Source organism: Mus musculus, chromosome 18, assembly GCF_000001635.26.
Source record: "Mus musculus strain C57BL/6J chromosome 18, GRCm38.p6 C57BL/6J".
NCBI classification, from domain to species: Eukaryota; Metazoa; Chordata; class Mammalia; order Rodentia; family Muridae; genus Mus; species Mus musculus.
The window spans coordinates 54,440,077-54,458,931 of record NC_000084.6 but is presented as its reverse complement, the minus strand read 5'-3'; the positions used below and the strand labels follow the sequence as shown (position 1 = coordinate 54,458,931).

Sequence of the window (18,855 nt, the reverse complement as noted above, 5' to 3'; positions counted from 1 at the left end):
ATGCAGTGTGTGTGTGTATGCATGCACTTGTATGCATTTGCATGTGAATACACACATGTAACCATATACAGTCTAAAGAACTGAAAGATGGGAGTGTTAAAATTCTATTATTTTTCCATTAATCTTTTCAATTCCTTTGTAAAGAAATAATTGGTGTTGTCCAGAAAGTACAGATCTCTTGCCATAACACACTGTCCAGGCTGTCAGCAATTAGAAGCAAGATTGGCTCACTGTACCTAGAGAAGCACAGGGGATCTGGCCACAGATGCTCTGAAAAGCAGATATGAGCAAGAGATCCCTACTCACTTCTGAATACTGCTTCTCCTGTATCATCTTCTCTTTCTAGACTTTAATATTTTCTTAAAATCCCAAATGTCTCTTAGCAAACAGTGTCAGGAGCCCACGGTGCTGTAATAAGGCCATTGCTGTACTTTATCTGCAACTGAGTGGAACAAAGAAAGAAAAGTGGCTTGTAGACCCGATGATCCCTAAGGTTAATAAAGGACAGTGGCATTCCTGCCCCTGTTGGCAAATGTTGGAGCTTGGGCCATGTTATGGTTTAGGTATGAAGAGCCCTCAAATGCTCTGGTGTTGAAGAGGCACTATTGAGAGGTGAGTGGATCATGACTGTGTTACCTTCATGATGAGTTCGTAGTGGGGTAGGATATGAAGAGTCGGGCCTAGGTGGAGCTAGTAGGTCACTGGGGTTTGCCTTTGAAGGGTGCATCTTGTCTCTGCTCCATCCTGGCTCCCACCTGACACTAGTGAGTATCCATGCTCCATCCTTTGCTTCAACCTTGATGTTCGGCCTCACCTTCCCTCACTCAGAAGTGACAAAGCCATGGTCGGAAACCTCTAAAATCGTGAACTAAGTCATCTTCCACTTTGAGTGGATTTCTCACGCATTTGGCTCCAGCAGCAGAATAAGTGATTAATGTTTCACATGTGGTTACACATTTGGGATTTTTTTTTTAAAGGAAAATCTCAAATGAAACGGAACCAAGTGGGTCATCCAATTCCTTGGTTCGAAATAGCTTAGAAATGTTAAGTGAACAGGAGCACACCTCTGAAGGCTTTTAGCCACATCTGGTTCCAGATACCACACGCCTAGGCACAAATTAGGAAAGCCAGAGGGATAAATTATGAGTTTGAGAGAGTCCCACGTGAGGGGAAAACTACAAGAAAATTGTCATGGAGAAGAGGCAATAGACACGGAGGCTTGGAAAAGTCTGGTCACAGCATCACTGGAACTGTTTTGTTTTTTTTTTCCCTATTCCAGATTGAGTACGTATTAATTTAGTACTGGCTGATTAACAAAATTATTCACAGCAATGCTCAGAGTCCTTAATCAAATTTAGTCTGCTCTTGAATATTCATAAAAAGATTCTTCCTGAATTAATGTGCTATCTCATTCTTTCTTTTCTTTCTGTTCTTTCTTCCTTTTAGAACCCAAGACGGTTCAATGTATCTTAGCTATTGTTTCTCTTCTTCATTTTCACAATTTTTTTTTCTAATCTTAGTTTGAGACATGGTTTTCTTAGGTTATCTTTCTACGGCAATCCACCATCTTCCTTAATCTTTCAATTTTGTCATCGACAAATTCAACTACTTGTCACCCTATCCATCTTCCAGTTTGTTAATAAATACACCAGACAATAGGAGCAGCAGTATTGATTGATCCCAAGAGTACCCTTCCATTAATCACTTCAATCTAAAAGTTGACCATTTATCCCTTTTTCTTATGTTCTCCTGACTAACTCTTCTGTATGTGGATTTTAAATATCCATCTCACAGGAATTTATTAAAAAAACAAAACAAAACAAAACAAAACAAAAACCTACTTAAACACTTCTTCTGACCTAGGGCATCTACAGTTGATTCTCATCCTGGGGTCTGAAATTATGCCTGTGTAGACTGGTTGACCTCCATGGCTTTATTCTAACATTCTCGGGTCTATTTTTGTCTCGGTGCATTATCAAACAAGTGCCTGGTCCCATCACAGAGAAGACTAATTAACGGCTCCATTAACTTAGGTGCCATTAACACATTTAGTGCTCATTCTAATCACAGGTAACAGAGCTCTACTCTCTGAAGTGACTGGTAGTAACTGGTAGCAGACTTGACTTGACATCCATCACACCCGCTGAGGGATAAGCCTTAGTCCTCTTTCACAGAGCACTCAGAAAACAAGTTGAAGGTTCTAAGCTGGCTGGTCAAAAATATGTACAAACAATAGAATCGCACAGCATGGAATTAAGGCATTTGGTGTTGCTGGGTTTGGTAAGTTCAAGTGTGGACTGTCTACTCGGTACTTTGCTTTTTTGGTTTGTCTGTTTTTTTATCTCATTTTTATTAATTAATTAATTAATTAATCAATCTAGAAGTACTTATTAAAGTACTTCTTTATTAGTGTCCCTGTAGAAGGGCAAGCTTCTTTGTAGTATTGGCACAGATCTTCAGAGAGACCAAATGCACACGTTAATAGAAGGTTAAGCCTGCTTTCCTATGCTCTATTTAGAGGCTTCTGCATAAAAGTCACATTGTTGCCAAGATGCACAAGAACTTTGTGCTATGGTGAAGCTATGACTTCCATCTGCAGAGATTCTCTGCTCCTGAGCCCCGGGGCCATAAGAAGCACAAATCAGAACTTCTGTTACTCAGCCAAGGAACAAGGGATCTCTTTGATCCAGGAGGTGTCATAGAGATTGCAAGAGTCAAAATATTGAAGGGTGGCTGGGGCCATGTGTGTTTGCAGTTCTGACCTGTTTATAATCTGAATAATATTCTATCCACTAACAGTAGCATTTGTGGTACTTTCAGTAAGTATGATAAATGCATCTGCTTGCCCTGATCTGCTCTGGATGGTCGGGCACCGTCTGCAGATGCCCCATAGTTATCCCGCTACAAAATCAAGAGCGGGTTTTATTACCTTGATATGAATCATCATAAAATATTGAGGTTTATGGGTCAGGCTTCTGGATATAAATTAAATATTACTAATAACAACTACATAAGCAAAGTTTTGATATTCTCATTATTTGCACTTGAGTCTAGGGAGGAATGGGAAGATTTATTAATGCATGCAAGGGCTGAACAATAGTTCTTGGTGGGGTGGGGCTGGAAGACACTGGACACTCTGTTCTTTTTGTTTGTTTGTTTGTTTTTTGTTTGTTTGTTTGTTTTTGTTTTTTTGAGACATGGTTTCTCTGTGTAACCCTGGCTGTCCTGGAACTTACTTTGTAGACCAGGCTGGCCTCGAACTCAGAAATCCGCCTGCCTCTGCCTCCCAAGTGCTAGGATTAAAGGCGTGCACCACCACCACCACCTGGCGGTCACTCTGTTCTTAAGTCATTCTAGGTAGAAAAGCCATTGACCTACTTTGAACTTTTAGAAAAATAAGAATTGATGAGATATAAGAAGCAGTATTGTTCATCTTTTCTTTCTGAACATATGATTAGAAAAGATGGCTGGCTGGAAGTTTCTAAAATATAGGACATACTGTCTTGTATCATGGAGCCAGCACTTCTCAGGACTTCCCCACAAACCTTTCTCCAGGCCTGCTGGAGAACATGGCTTTGAGACTAGCAAAATCTGGGCTTTGAAGCTAAGCTTACTGACTTACCCCTGGTGTGACCTGGACCAAGGATTTAACCTCCTGGAATCTCAATTCACTTATCTGTGGAAACTGGAAACAATGCGAGCAGTTCTGTGATGCTATTCTGACAAAGAAAGGAGATGATGTATGTCAAGCCCCAAGATGAAAATAACAATTACTCTCCATTATTGTCAATCTGAGCTACAGTGATTATTTCCATTTGCCTTATGGATTCTTTTGTTCTGAGACAGCAATACAAAGAATGTGCTTAAGTGTCTGGTGCCAGAAGTGGTCATGCTGAAATAGACAGTTGCTGATTGTTGGGCTGTCTGCTGAGTGGAAGCATCACCCACCCAGCAGAAAACGGGCAAGATTGCCCCTGGCTTCACCTACCCTCCAGCCTCATGTAGACAGCTTGGCCTAGAGGCAGCTGAAGAATTTCAGCCAAGACACTCAGGGCCTTGGGCTCCTCAATACACAGGTCATCTATGCAAAAACTTCAGGACCTACTATCCCTTCATAGGGATAGATCTGAGAGAGAGAGAGAGAGAGAGAGAGAGAGAGAGAGAGAGAGAGAGAGAGAGAGAGAGAGAGAGACTGGGGACCCGAGCAGAGTGTTCAGGTTTACGGTAGGCTTCTGAATCCATTAGGTCACCAATTCCTCCTGCTGCCCGAAGAGAGGATAGTGATCATTGCTCAAGTTGTATAACTGCAAAGAGGTACTTCAGGAACGGCAGGAGGGTCACTCTAAGCATTTCTATGATCTGTCCGTGTGGCTTGGGGTAAGAGACCATGTGTCACTTTCTTATGTTACAAAATGAGCAGAGCTGGATTGTGTCACTGCCTTGGGAGGAGAACATATACATAGGAGTACAAAAAAAAAAAAAAACAAAAAAAAAAAACAAAAAAAAACTCTAAAAATCATAATGCAGAGATCGTGCACGCCTCTAATTTCTTATGCTCCCTATTAGCACTGCCGTTTATTGCTGGGGTAGTTTCCTCAACTGTATTTTACAGGGTAAGAAAGAGAATCACAAGAATTTCAACGATTTGCTCAGGGTTGCATGAAGACTAAAGCTAGGGAACCCTGTTCAGTAGCAGCCATGTCTTAAACGGGAGGCTCTGCTTGCTCTGGCCGGAGCTTTGGAGGCCCCTGCGAACCCAGCCTTGCACCTCCAGTCACCTGGCCTGCTCCCTGTGGCCCCTTCCAGGGCATTCAGCTCCTTTGTGCTGCTAATGGGAGCCATTGCCCACACATATGTCTCTGTGAATCTCGCTGGGGACCTGTGCTGTCGCCCTCCCCTGATCTTTCATAAATAGCACCATGTCTGGATGTAATTGCCAGACCCTAACAGTCTCTTTGACTGTTGTATCTTCCCCTGTGTTAGCCTCTCTTTCCCACAGGGCACATGGTGGGAAAACCCACAGGTGACCTGCCTATGAGGCTATAGATAGCAGCAAGGTAATGGTTTGATTGCTTAACTCTCCCCCAGACACTCTCCAACTCATCTGTACTTCTTCTGTGAACGACACATTTTCACTTAATTTTAAAAAAAAAAATTTTTTTTTTTTGGAGAAGTTTTAGGTTCACGGTAAAACTGAACGGAAAGTACAGAGTTCCTATCTACCTTTACTCCGGTGTAGCCATCTTCTTCTTTTTTCTTTTTCTTTTTTTAGGCTTTTAATAAGGCTTTCCCAGATTTTTCTCTATGAGCTGCTACTTCTCAGTTGGATGGCCTGAGTGCCACACAATAAAGAATCTGTGACAATCGCTGCGGCACTGTACATTGCTATTCTAATCGTATATTTTATTGGACGCCGCGAGTACCTCTTCAAGCCGGCATTTCATTTGCCTTCCCTCGCCTTCTAGAAAAGCCTGCCGCTGTGAAGATGGGCGGAAGTAGAGCTAATGGGCTTTTCCAAATTCCTTCTGAGATTCAGAGCGAGAAAGAAGGTGTGAAAGAGAGAGTGAGAGCGAAATCACACAGTCATTTCCAGCCATTTGTGTTAAAACACAAAGAAAACAAGGCACATTCAAAACTGCTATGCCGGGCAGCCTCCATTAATATTTATTTTGGCATTAATATTGATAAGCAAGTACTTTGTAGCTGGGCTTTGTTGCCTCCCCCAATGTCCTTACACTCCCTGTTATTCAAGCTGGTGGCCATTAGCCTGCGTCTTTCTCTGCACCCGGAGCCTCAAAGGGGCTTGGCAGGTCTCCAGCTCACTTATGCTTAAATGGACACTCGAGCGCCGACAGACACACAGCTAAATAGAGGCCAATAATTCAATACAGTACGACTGTACTGGTGCTGCTAGTAAATCCATCAAGCAGTAAATATCATCTGAAGCCAATGCAAGCTTTTATCTTTCCAATTTTTTTTTTTTTTGAATGTCTGAGCGAGGCCCAAGCATTCGGCGAATCATGTAATTTATTCTGCAGTGCCGAGCCTGGGCTGTCTCAGACATCATATTGACTTTTTTTTTTTTTTCTTTCCATCTGTCAGGGGCCGTCAGCAGCTCAGCTATTGTGGGAACGCATCGCATTACATCTATTTATTTATTTATTTCCGCTGCTTCTTTGTAGCATGATTGGGCAAGAACACATTATCTCAGATCAACGGATACCAAGAAAAGCGACTGAACAGCCTCACGACAGCATGTTAAACATTTGTCCTCTCCAGTTTGTTAAATCAGCAAATGCATTCCGAGCAAATGCTTGTAATTGTTGTGAAAGGGCTCCCCACTGCAGGCTTTTACCAAGCTGAAAATATGGCCTGTTATTTTCTTCAGCTCTTTAGGTCAGTGGTGAAGCCAATATATTGTAAATAATGCTGAGCAGCTGGCGTGTTGACTTGATGGTTCTGGGAGCACAGCTCTCTGCACTCAGCAACGCACCTAGCAGTGGCTTTGAATATTGCATGTGCAGTTTGTGTGCGGGGCAATTGTTGTGTAGGTCCATTTAAAAAGAATGGCTTTCTGTGGACTAACTTCAGAGTCACTAACTACATTATACTTCACAATAGTTCGCCTCCAACTCAGTTAAGACTCTGAAGACTGGCAGCAGAGCTCTTTTTACTGCTGTTGTCTGTTTGAAGAGTTAAAAGGTATAGACCCCAGGTTTAAGCACTATTTGTGACTCTCTTGCTCTTCCCGCTATGTGAGTTTCCTGAGGAAGAATTTCCCCAAAGTCCTTGGCAAAGGAACTTGAGACTGCCATGGCCATGGTCAGACACACACTTTGCATTTTGAAGACATCCCCCAGGACATTAGCCAAAGCCGCCCGCCCTTTCTGAGAAGAAACCTGTATTCCCGGCATTTAGCGTGACTCTGAGCTCGCAAAATCAGAACTTGCTTAGCATCCCACGCTGAAAGCATACATTATGGAGTGAGTTTAGATGTAACTTTTCTCCTTTAAATACCCAGTAGATAAGCATTTGCGTATAATGTGTGAAGGGAGGGGGCTATGACCTACAGTCATCCTTGCCATTTGTTTAATGCATTAGAAACTGTGGTTAACGTTAAGTCGCAGCTTTCAATACATGGCTTTAAGTGAGGCTGTTAATGGTTCAAAAGGAAACAGAATCAACATTGTCTGAGGAACCTGATTTCTCTCTGTGCTGCATTAGTTTTTAAACTAATAGGGCCCCGTTTACTTGGGAGAATCGATTCTCTCTTGCAATAGATGACTTTTGGGTTCTATGGCACACGCAGCATCTTCCTACAGATGGATGACGGCATCTCATTCTTCATTATCAGTGATCCCTCTGAATGCATCCAGTGGGTTTCCACAGTGTTGGTCTGACCAGGAGAATCTGGGTGCGCATGATATTTTTTGAGGACTGGATGAAAATGTAGTTGGCATTCTGGGTGTAGAGTGAGGCTCATTCTTCCCTCCTATGAGGTGAAAAGCATCAATGCCTATGTTCAGTTTCACTTCATTAACCGCCCCCCCCCCGCCCCCACCCGTTAGAAAGTCCCACACAGTATGCACTGCTTTTAGAATTCCAAAGAGCAGCCACACTGTGTTTCTAAAGAAGCACATTGAAAAGCAGCTCACTGAGCCACTTTCTAACACCTGAGAGCAATTAATGTAGGCAAAGACAGGAAACATCATCAATTATTTAAAATAAAATGAATATGTAATGTTGACCTTCTCCAACGGCTGTCAGTTCCGTTCTTCCACCTGAATAAACTCACAACACACCCCTGTATTGCACTCTGTGGAGTCAGGCACTGACTGGCCACTCAGAGAAACTGCCTGGTGATTTCAGCTCAGCACTGAGTTGGAGGAGGGGACATCCTAGCTCCTGATGAAAAGAGGCGGGGTCCTGACTCCAGGAACACATCTTCACCTGTGACCAGCAGCTTCAAAGATGACCACTCACCCTAGTCTTTCCCAATTACTTTTACTTATTTCTAATTAGTTTATTTATTTTGTATTCTTTCCATCATAAGCAAAAGGGTTGACATTCTTGTCATCACAATCCTGAATGTTTATGTGTGTCTTATTTTTTTATGTCATATTTTATCTACTTATTGGTTTAAAGTCATTACCTTTCTTTCTCCTTATTTAGGGTTAGCCTTCTCAATCCTGGGGGAGGAGGCAGGATGGTGAATATAGGCCACAGTTGTGTGGAAAACACCAAAAGATGTGGTGAGACAGCTATGTTGTGGGAAATATTAAAAAGAACTCCATGTTCCCGCTCTACCACCAGGCATTGGCAACTCTGCCCAGTGGGGATGGCTGGCCATGCACTGGCAGACAATAGCCATCCTGTTATCTCATTTAGACTCGCTGGCCCAGAACTCCTGAAATGTCTTCACCCAGCTCCCTAAGTTCCCACTGGCTGCCCCATGCTTCAGTGCTTCAAATCCCTCACAGCCTTTGTGGTACACATCAGGCAAACTCAAGCTTTGCCGCCATACCTTTCTCTCTTGAACCCAAACCAACCACCACGTGAAGGAAACACAAACTTAGTTCAGAAACGATGGTAACTCAAACTCTGGGCACAGCAACTAAAATCCTAATCTTATAAGTCTTATTAAATCTAAATCCTCCTGATGGATCCACCACTGAAACTGGGAGACACTTGTAGCTATATTTGTCCTCAAACTATCCTCATCCAAAAAGGGGCCTAACTCTCTCCTGCTTCCTCTCTTCCTCTGTGCAACCCAGAAGTCCCGCCTACTCACCCAGTGATTGGTTCCTTCTGTCATTAGGTGATTGGTTAACAAGAAGTCATCTGAGTACATGTGACTCACGAGTCATCTGCCTTGTGAATAGAAGGCTTTCTAACAAATATAAAAGCTTGGGCATCATCTGTGGACAATGTCACCAACAGAACTTGGAGGATGTTTACTTGATAATGTAACTCTGTGTAGGACACAAGGCATGAAACAGAACAGAGGCACCAAGTGGTCCAAGGTTTTCAGAGCAAAGAAAAGGCACAAAGTATCAAGTCCTCTGTGACCATTCAAGTCAGGCACAGCTGAAATGCTGGTGTCTATTTCCTCCCTGACTTGAGTTAGTGATCCTGACCTCATGCAGGATGGGACAATCTTCCGGCCAGGTCATTCTTTCAGGGTCCTCCCAAGATAATCCAAAGGCTCAGCCAATGAATAGTCACTGTAGGGCCTCCATCAAGCCTGCAAAAGCAAAGTCATGGTTAAATTGTACAACTAGAGTTACCAGAGAGATATCCTCAGGCTGTGACTGAGACATATTCTGGCTCTACCATAAAGCTAATAAGTCCCTTTTTGAGGACTGTGTATATTCAAATTAGCTGGCTTCATTTAAGATGCTAACAAAAAAAAAAAAAAAAAAGACAACAGAGATGGATGATTAATTACAAAAAAAAGAAAGAAAAAAGCAATAAGCTCTTTATGTCTTCTCTCTCTCTCTCTCTCTCTCTCTCTCTCTCTGTGTGTGTGTGTGTGTGTGTGTGTGTTTCTGAGTCAGTGCCTTACTATGTGGGCCAGAACGTCCCTCAAATTCCTAATTCCCCTGCCTCAGTCTTCTCGATATTTGGATCACAGGCATGTGCCAACCCACCCGACCCATTTGCTCCTGCAACATGGCATTATATAGCTTGATCTTTAATATAATAAGCAATTGCCTTCAGAGGAAAAGCCAATTTGAAGAGTGCTTTCTTCACTCCTTGCATAACGACTACCATCCCACACAAAGGAAGGATGTTAGGTTTAAGAAACCCATGCCACGGTATGGGTATGTACTCACTAGGAAGTGGATATTAGCCAAAAAAAAAGTACAGAATACCCAAGATACAGTCCACAGAACTCAAAAAGTTCAACAAGCTGAAGTGCCCAAGTGAGGATGACTTAGTCCCACTTGGGAGAGAGAAGAAAGCAATCACAAGTAGAGAGGGAGGGAGGAACCTGGGAGGGACTGGGGTGGGGGGAAGTGGGAGGGAACCTGATCTGGGTATTGGGTGCAGGGGGGTAGAGGGGGGGAGGACTGAAGCTCTGAGGGCCAGCAGAAAGAATGTAAACAGGCAACCTCAGGAAGTAGGAGGTTGGGGGAGGGACCCCAGAATGTACCAGAGACCTGAGAGGTGAGAGACTCCCAGGACTCAAAGGGAGGGACCTTAGATGAAGTGCCTGACCATAGACAGAGGGAATTTATAGAACCTGCCTCCAGCAGTAAGACAGGACATCAAGTGCAGGATGGGGTTATCATCCCATAGTCACAACTCTGACCCATAATTGTTCTTGTCTGAAAGAATTACAGGGATGGAAATGGGGAGAAACCTGTGGAAATGAAGGTCCAGTGACAGGCCCAAAGTGGGATCCAGCTCAAGGGGAGGTCCCAAGGCCTGACACTATTCCTGAGGCTATGGAGCGCTTACATAAAGGGACCTATCTCAACTGCCCTCTGAGAGACTCAACAAGAAGCTGAAAGAGTCAGATGCAGATATTTGCACCCAACCAATGGACAGAAGCAGCTGACCCCTGTTGTTGAATTAGGAAAGGCTAAAAGAAGCTGAGGAGAAGGGCAATTCTGTCGGAGGAGCAGCAGTCTCAATGAACCTGGACCCCCAAGATCTCTCAAACACCAGACCACCAAACAGACAGCATACACCAGCTGATATGAAGCCCCCAATACACATACAGTAGAGGACTTCCGGGTCTGTCTTTATTCAGAGATGATGCACCTAACCTTCAAAAGACTGGAGGCCCCAGGGAGTTTAGAGGTCAGGTGGGGTGGGGTGTGGGGGCATCCAAGTGGAGACAGGGTGGGGTAGGAAGGAGGTGTGGGATGTGGAGCAGTCAGAGGGTGGATGGGGGCAGGGAATGGAATACGGAATATAAAAAATAAATTAAAAATAAGGAATAAAGAAACCCATGCCAAAAAGCAAAGCTAGGAGAGGGCAAGGACAATTCGCAGACAGCGCAGAACTCACTCTCTTCTCATCCAGAATTCCAGATTAATTAGCCATCTGTGCACCCAAGAAGGCAGGGATGCCTCCACGGCTGCGTGACTCACCACTGTCATGGGAGGAAGCACAGCTGGAGAGCAAGCAGTGGACTCTTGCACGTTATAAATTCACTTATTCCAGTGATAAATAGATGACAGTGTCCACAGTTGGATTTGAATGGTTAAAAAGAAGCTAAAACGCTAGGCTATTTGGGTTGGAAAGTAGAGAACAATTCGATGTGGTGTAAATATGTCAGAAAAAGGACAATAAACCTCATGATTCTGGGAAGTTAGGGACATTTTATTCAGGATAAACAAACCAGGAAGCCATACTGCTATCCAAGAGCCAGAAGCTAAGATAAAATTCTCTTATGGATTGTCCGTCCCTTAGAACAGCAGAGCCCCCTGAGATCCCAAACATGCCAATATATATGTATAGAGAAAGATGAACATTTCCCAAATCACAAAATCCCAACCACAGTTGTAAGAGCATATTAAACAAGGGCTTAGAGTCTAAATTTCTGCCACAAAAATCTCTGCAGAAACCATTATTAAGCAAAATACAGCCCCAGACATTTTTCCCTGGAGTCAACTTAGAGCAACTGTACAAAGGGATGGCTGAGGGTTTTTATTTATGCTTGCTAGGGTTGCCAGCATGGGGACAGCATATGGATCAGAGCATAACAAGGAATGGGTCAGAGGATGGAGAGCACCAGTGTGAGACATGGGTCTTTTCCTTTGCCACTTCAGGAAAGGCTTTTCCATAAAGAGAAGTTCTCGCTGAAAATGTCTTGTCATGTAGAGTGAAGACTTATCTTGGTCTAATATTAGAGGAATTCAAACTGGGTAGTTGGGATGGTGAACCAAGGGGGGGGGGATTATCTCAGAGATCAAGGGGGCTTCCTGTAATTGCAGAAAATCTGAATTCAGTCCCCAGAACTCCCATTGTTTAAGTGGCTCACAAACTGCCTGCAACTTTAGCTCAAGAGGCTCAGATGCCCTCTTCTGGCCTCCAGAGGTACAAGAACACACATGGTGTACACACAGGGGCAGACATATATACACAGACATACTAAGAATTGAAAATGAATACATTTTATTTTCAAAAAATATTAGGGACTAAGAGCTTGAGTAATGACTTAGTAGTTAAAAACACCTATTACTCCTGCAGCGGACTTTGGTTTCCTTCCTAGCACCCATGTGGTGGCTTACAACCACCTGTAACCCCACTTTCAGAATGATTGAATACCCTCTTCTGGCCTCCGAGGACACCAGGTACAAATTGGGTACATATAAATACATCCAAGCAAACAGTCATACCATAAGATAAAAAAATAAATGAATGTTAAAAAGGGAAGGGCTAGAGAAATGGCTCAGTAGTTGAAAGCACTTGTTCTTGCAGAGTTCCTGGGTTCATATTCCAGTACCAACACAGTGGTCCAAACCCATCTGTAAGGCAGGCAAACACTCATAAACATAACAATAAAATGAGTCAGTCAAAAAAAAAAAAGAGTAGGGAAGGAGTGTATGTATTAGGGATGGAAGAGTCACATGCTTGGCATTCATGGTGCACTCGGTGCATTCAAAGAAAAGGTGGCACACACTTTATCTCTCCCCGTGTTGTGGCAGGGCTCTTGAGTGTCCATTCAGTTCTGGTTTATGCTGCATTTCCATCATGGTTTTTGTATCTCATTGTATTTGTCCTTTGTTTGGGGGGAAAATACATTTGGAAAATATAACTAGACTCCTTAATAATAGCTCTGTCCAAGACTGCACAGCTCCCAAACTATTCTCATTTGAAAAGTGACCAAAATACTCATCACTTATAAGAACAGTTTCAGGAGAAATGCTAAAATATGTAAAGGTTCCACAAGGTATCATGTTCCAAAAATCACAGAGCTCAGGAGTACTGTCAGTCTTCCTTGAGTTTCTATTTCTGTTTATTTGGGATCTGTGGTCTTCTGGGACTGCTGTTCTGATAGCTTTCGCAACAATTTTATGTTGTATAGGATAGACCATCTCCCTAGGTGTCTACAAATAGGCGACAAATATCCAGAGAAGGTGGCATATTTCAGCACTTCAGAGGCTGAGGCACGAGACTTGCAAGCTTGGGGTCAGCCTGAGCTCAAGGGCAGCTAGACTACACAGTGAGTCCTTGTTTCACAACAAGAAAGAGATTGCTCAGTGTGTAGCTTTTTCTGGGCAAATACAATGACCAGAGTTCAGATCCTCAGCATCCACTTAAAGGCTGTGTGTGGCTACAAACACCTATGAGATAAGCTCTTGAAAGCAGACTCAGGCAACTACTAGGGTCTAACTTATAGCCAGGGAAGCCCATCAGCAAACTCCACATTCATCCAGAGACTGTCACAAAAAACCAAGTACAGAGAAATAGAAGACATTCATCATTTGATTCTGGCCCCCACGTGTGGATTCATGGTACACACATCTACACACGTGTGGATTCATGGTACACACATCTACACCCACACACATACACAACACACACACATATATAATAAACACACATACATAACACACACACATACACACAAGTATCAAACAGCCTTGCATTTTTACAAGATACTTCCTAAAATAAGTTTTCAATTTTAGTGAAGATAAGGCAGCATGTAGAGGTTTCTAATATTTTCAAAAGAGGGATTTAGATATAGGCACACATAAAAATCCTATTCCATGCAATATAACTGCTAACAAATTGAAGAGCTAGCTTCCAAAAATAAATGTATCTCTTTCCTCTTTGCTGAAATGGTCCTTTTAGAACCAGAGACAGAGAGCATGGATAATCTGAAAATTAGATAATCCATTATAGTACAATCACGAAATGAGTGTATAAGCAAATACTTAGGATTTTATACATCATTACCCATCAAAGCTCTTATTCTTTGAGCTTTTAAGTATATGAGCTCTCTTCTAAACACACACTCCCAGGAAAGTACAGACTCCCATGAGAATCCGGTAAATACTTCTCACAGAAGCATAGAGTGAAGTTTACAGGAAACTTATTTCTATGACTGAGAGAGAGAGCAGAGGATACCACAGTTAGCAGTTGTAAAGGGTGCCTTAGTGGTCAACGCTGCACACAGCAAGCTGCTGCCTTGCCTCCACTTATTACTGAATTTAGGCTTTAGAACCTGGTCCGTGATACAGCTCTCAGTATACCAATCTACATTTGTATTCATCTGTCACATGATTGGTTTTATCTGAAGACCTTTGGCAGACTGTAGGTTATCTCTTAGTAGTATTCAAATACCTTTTAATAGGCTCTTGGATATTTTGGACAAACCTGCCTGTCCTGTTTTATCCTCAGGTTTAGTCATGTTTACCCTCAAATATTTGTGCAGCTGAGTTAGCCTCTTATGTCCCCAGCCTGTCCATATGATAACTGGTTGGTGTTGACTTTAATATTATAAAACTGTGGGGTTGGCAGTGGCTGAGTTGGTAGAATGATTCACACACCAGTATGATGACTTGAGTTTGACTCTCAGCACCTGGTACATCAGCATGCACTGGTAACTTTAACACTGGGGAGGTAAAGAATCAACGAGGCTTCAGTGAGAGATCCTTCTTAGAAAAGCAAGATAGCAATTCAGAAAGATACCTGGCATAAGACATAAAGAAGGAGATAGAAGAGAGATGGATATATATATATATATATATATATATATATATATATATATTGAGAGAGACAGAGAGAGACAGAGACAGAGGCAGAGACAGAGACAGAGACAGAAAGAAAGAAAGACAGAGAGACAGACAGAGACAGAGAACACAATAATGATTTTAGGATTTCAATATTACTGGGTTATAGCCAGAGCATCACTCTTTGCTCAAATTATGTGAGGAAGTCTGGAGTTATCTTTGTATTTATTTCCAGCCCATTTTTCCCATGTCGCCTTAACTAAAAAACAAGTAGAAACATTGGTATTTTATTCAAAAACATTATAACAATGAGATATAGAGAGATCGACAGGCAGGTGATAGATAGATAGATAGATGGATAGATAGATAGATAGATTAGATTAGATTAGATTAGATTAGATTAGATTAGATTAGATTAGATTGACAGATAGATAGACTTTTCCCTTGTCTTCCACTCTCTAAACTTTTAAGTTTCTGGTACCCTTGCCCTTAGGAATTCTATGAGCAAACATTTTATTTCAAGCTTTGGGAAATTCCAAACCCATAGGAGGAATCCTATGCTATCAGTATATCAGAGGGAGGGGTTTATATTGACTGGCTGGCTAGTTTTATATCGACTTGACCCAAGTGAGTCTCTTGTGCTGAAATATGAACTTGGTATTGTAAGAGTCACCCAGGTAGTACAGGTTTTCACGGCATGAAGGAGTCAATATTTTGGAGGTACCAGTACCATGGGAGGACCACCAAGAACAGCAGCAGCAGCTGCGTGGAGCCAGTTGGAGCCTAGAAGAGAAGCCATGTGTTATGCAGAGGGTGAAGCTGGACAAGTGACCTAAACTTTTTGGAGGAACACAGAGGGTTATGAAGGGATGTCAGATGTTGGATACTGAGTTATTTACAGTTAGAGTTTGGTTTGGATTAGTTCAGAATGTGTCTGTACTCGGGTTCTTTCAACTTGAAGTAAGAAAGCATTTAACTTTTTTTTTGTTTTGTTTTGTTTTTGTTTTATATGAGCTCACAGTTGAGAGACACTAGATTTTAAGACTTTAGACTTTTTAAAGGAGACTGAATATTTTAAAGAAAGTGAAATTGTAAGTGTTTGAACTTTGAAAGGCTATGGGACTTTTTAAGTTTGTAAGATATTTTATGTTGTCATTTCAATATTAATGTTTGATATTTAGGGTGAACAAACACAAGGAAAGGTTATGGTTTAACAGTGAGATATTTGTGTGTTAAGTTGGCAAGGATTCATCTGTGCTGCCTAGTTTTACTTGACACAAACTTGAATCATTTGAGAAGAGCCTTGTACTGGCTGGTTTTGTGTGTCAACTTGACATAAGCTGGAGTTATCACAGAGAAAGGAGCCTCCTTTGAGATCCAGCTGTAAGGCACTTTCTCAATTAGTGATCAAGGATGGGAGGGCCCATTGTGGATGGCGCCACCCTTAGGCTGGTAGTTCTGGGTTCTACCAGAAGGTAAACCAAGCAAGCCAGGGGAAGCAAGCCAGTAAGTAACATTTGTCCATGGCCTCTGCATCAACTCCTGCTTCCTTACCTGCTTGAGTTCCAGTCATGACTTCCTTTGGTGATGAACAGCAATGTACAAATGTAAATGGAATAAACCCTTTCCTCCCCTACTTACTTCTTGGTCATGATGTTTTGTGCAGGAATAGAAACCCTGACTAAGACAAGCCTTTATTGAGAAAATAACTCCATTAAGTTAGGCAAGCCTGTAGGGCGTTTTACTTTCCTTAATTAGTGATTGATATGGGAGGGCCCAGTTGGATAAAATGGAATATTGAGGACAGCTAAAATGAAAGGCCATTTGAGGGGTCATATGAAACCCTACTACAGTAGAAGATTTTTAAGATATGTGCATACATTGAAGAAATCAAAATGGAATCATCAAGTAATAAGAAAGACAAAGCTACAACTGGACATCTCTTGCCACCAAATGAAGCTTGGGTTACATATAGTTCAGTCATTGGTCAAAAGTGTTCTATGTTGGCTAGTTTTATGACAACTTGACCCAAGCAAGAATCAGTCTGAGAGGAGGGAGTCACAATTGAGAAAATACCTCTATAAAGTTTAGCTATAGGCAAGCTGTCATGGCATGTCCATATTTAGTGAATGACGAGGATGAGTCCAGTTCACTGTGGGTAGAGCCATCCCTGAGCTGGTAGTCATGGGTTCTATGAGAAAGCAGACTAAGTCACGGGAAGAAAGCCAGTAAGCAGCACCCCTCCATGGCCTCTGCATCAGCTCCTGCCTTCAGATTCCTGCCCTGCTTGAGTTCCTGTCCTGACTTCCTTTAGTGATGAATGGCAATGCATGTGGAAACAGAAGCAAAATAAAGCCTTTTCTCCCAACTTGCTTTTGACTGTGGTGTTTCATCTCAGCAATAGTAACTCAAGCTAAGACAAGGGCGTGCTTCTGTTCATTTCTTATGTGAAAAATGCTGTTTCTATTACAGTGTTCATCCCTAAGACCACTGGCCATGAACCTTTCCTTATGCACCTGTGGTGGTTTGTAAATACTTAACCCAGGGAGTGGCACTGTTAGAAAAGTATGGCCCTGTTGGAGTAGGTGTATCACTGTGGGTGTGGGCTTTAAGACCTTCATCTTAACTGCCTGGAAGCAAGTATTCTGCTAGCAGTCTTCAGACAAAGATGTAGAACTCTCGGCTCCAGCTGTACCATGCCTACCTGCATGCTGCCATGTTCCTGCCTTAATGATAATAGACTGAACCTCTGAACCTGTAAGCCAACCCCAATTAAATGTTGTCCTTATGAGAGCTGCCTTCATCTTGGTGTCTGTTCACAGCAGTAAAACCCTAAGACAGCATCCCACACAGTTAATCTTCTAGCCTGTAGCTGGATTTTATTAGTCCAGCCATTCTTCCCCATGGTCCATTTCTTAACACAATGTAAAGTATCTTCAAAAAATACTATCATTTTGTTCAATGTGTGTGTGTGTGTGTGTGTGTGAGAGAGAGAGAGAGAGAGAGAGAGAGAGACAGAGACAGAGACAGAGACAGAGAAACAGAGACAGACAGAGACAGAGACAGAGACAGACAGACAGAGAGAGACACAGAGAGAGACACAGAGAGAGAAAGAGACAGCGACAGACAGAGAGAGACACAGAGAGTCAGAGACAGAGACATACAGACACACACACACACACACACACACACAGAGAGAGAGAGAGAGAGAGAGAGAGAGAGAGAGAGTCATAATCTGCAAGAATTGTTTTTCTTCTTCCATATCAGGGTCCTGGGGGGGGGGGGGGGAGTGTAAATTGATGTTGTCCAGGTTAACAGCAAGCACATTTATCCTCTGAGTCCCCTTGCCAGCCCATGAGTTGTCTTATATTTTATCTTAGCATAACTGTTTCTTCTAGTAAAGCCTAAAACCCTGAACCACTACAATTGTATTTAGTTGTAGGGGACAAAATCCCCTACACAGAAACTTAAATATAGCAAGATTACACAGCTCAGACAACATGAAATCTGAGGTAAATAGCTCATGTGTGAGTTGTGCCACAGCATTGAAATCAGACCACGGGGCTTAAAAACGTTCTTCTCCATTGTCCTCATGTTTTGACTTGTCTCTGCATTGAATCAAGATGGCTTTCATGCCTCCAAACACTGAGTACTTACAACGCAGGGAAAATGAGAAAGAATGCAAGGAAAAGACATATCATCTAGCAAGCAAAGGGTTTCCTTCTTTAGTTCATAGGGGACATTTGTCATAAGGTTTCCTGAGAAACTGGCCAAGGCTGTGGTTTCTGCCTCCTCCTTGATGCAGCATGCTCTGGGAGATGACTGTGTCAATCTTTGAGGCTGCTCAGTAGAAGGAGGCGAAGTGAAGAGAACCATGAGTTGCTCTTTACTAACCAGCCGGGGCATGTGCAACGGTGAGTGGCTCTGATCCTTCCCAGTACTGACCTCTTCTTCAGCTATGCGGAGACCCAGGCAAGCCTCTGAGATCACATTAATACCTGTTAATTAAATGTTTAGCCAAGGGCAATCCAAGTACTCCATTCCTGTCTGGAGGAAATATGTTCTAATTTCCCAAATTATATCATCCCAGGATACTTCCTACTTGCTGACCTGGTTTGGTTTATGTTTGAGCTAAAAGGACTCTAAATGACATAAGCGAGTT

The 18,855-nt window shown here is 42.5% G+C and overlaps 1 long non-coding RNA gene across 1 annotated transcript in view; it reads right to left on the bottom strand.

Annotated features, from left to right (window-relative positions):
* Positions 1-5,637: 5,637 nt before the first annotated feature.
* Redrum (Redrum, erythroid developmental long intergenic non-protein coding transcript) overlaps positions 5,638-18,855 on the bottom strand; it is a 31,000-nt gene continuing 17,782 nt past the window's right edge. The window contains exons 2-3 of the long non-coding RNA NR_040338.1: positions 9,138-9,244; positions 5,638-7,492 (exon numbers count right to left, since the gene is read on the bottom strand). This is a non-coding gene — a long non-coding RNA (Redrum, erythroid developmental long intergenic non-protein coding transcript). The remainder of the gene's footprint in view (positions 7,493-9,137; positions 9,245-18,855) is intronic.